The 444-nt window shown below is 45.0% G+C and overlaps 1 protein-coding gene across 1 annotated transcript in view; it reads left to right on the top strand.

The window, feature by feature from the left end:
• The window catches only part of LOC125488339 (keratin-associated protein 16-1), a gene marked incomplete at its 3' end in the record, with an annotated part of 14348 nt that overhangs the window by 3792 nt on the left and 10112 nt on the right, over positions 1–444 (top strand). The gene's annotated exons all lie outside the window — the stretch shown is intronic.

Here is a 444-nt window from a genome sequence, read left to right as displayed (position 1 = left end):
TTGGTGGTGTGCGAGGTGCTGGTGTGCGAGATATTGGTGTGCGAGATATTGGTCTGTGAGATTCTGGTGCATGAGATATTGGTTTGTGAGGTGCTGGTGTGTGAGATATTGGTGTGTCAGTTATTGGTGTGTGAGATATTGGTGTGTGAGATAGTTGTATGTGAGAATTTCGGGTTTGAGATATTAGTGTGTGAGATGCTGGTGTGTTAGATGCTGGAGTGTGAGTTATTGGTGTGCGAGATGTTTGTGTGTGAGATGCTACTCTAAGAGATATTTGTGTGTGAAATATGGGTGTGTGAGGTATAGGTGTGTGAGATATTGTGATGTGAGATGTTGGTGCGTGAGATGCTGGTGTGTGAGATGTTGGTGTGTGAGATGCTGGTGTTTGAGACGCTGGTGTGAGAGATGTTGGTGTGTGAGATATTGGTAGGTGAGGTATTGGTG

The sequence above is a fragment of the Rhincodon typus genome, unplaced genomic scaffold (assembly GCF_021869965.1).
Source record: "Rhincodon typus isolate 14 unplaced genomic scaffold, sRhiTyp1.1 hic_rhity00000478, whole genome shotgun sequence".
NCBI classification, from domain to species: Eukaryota; Metazoa; Chordata; class Chondrichthyes; order Orectolobiformes; family Rhincodontidae; genus Rhincodon; species Rhincodon typus.
The sequence above is the reverse complement of the archived record's forward strand: the minus strand, read 5'-3'. Positions and strand labels throughout refer to the sequence as shown.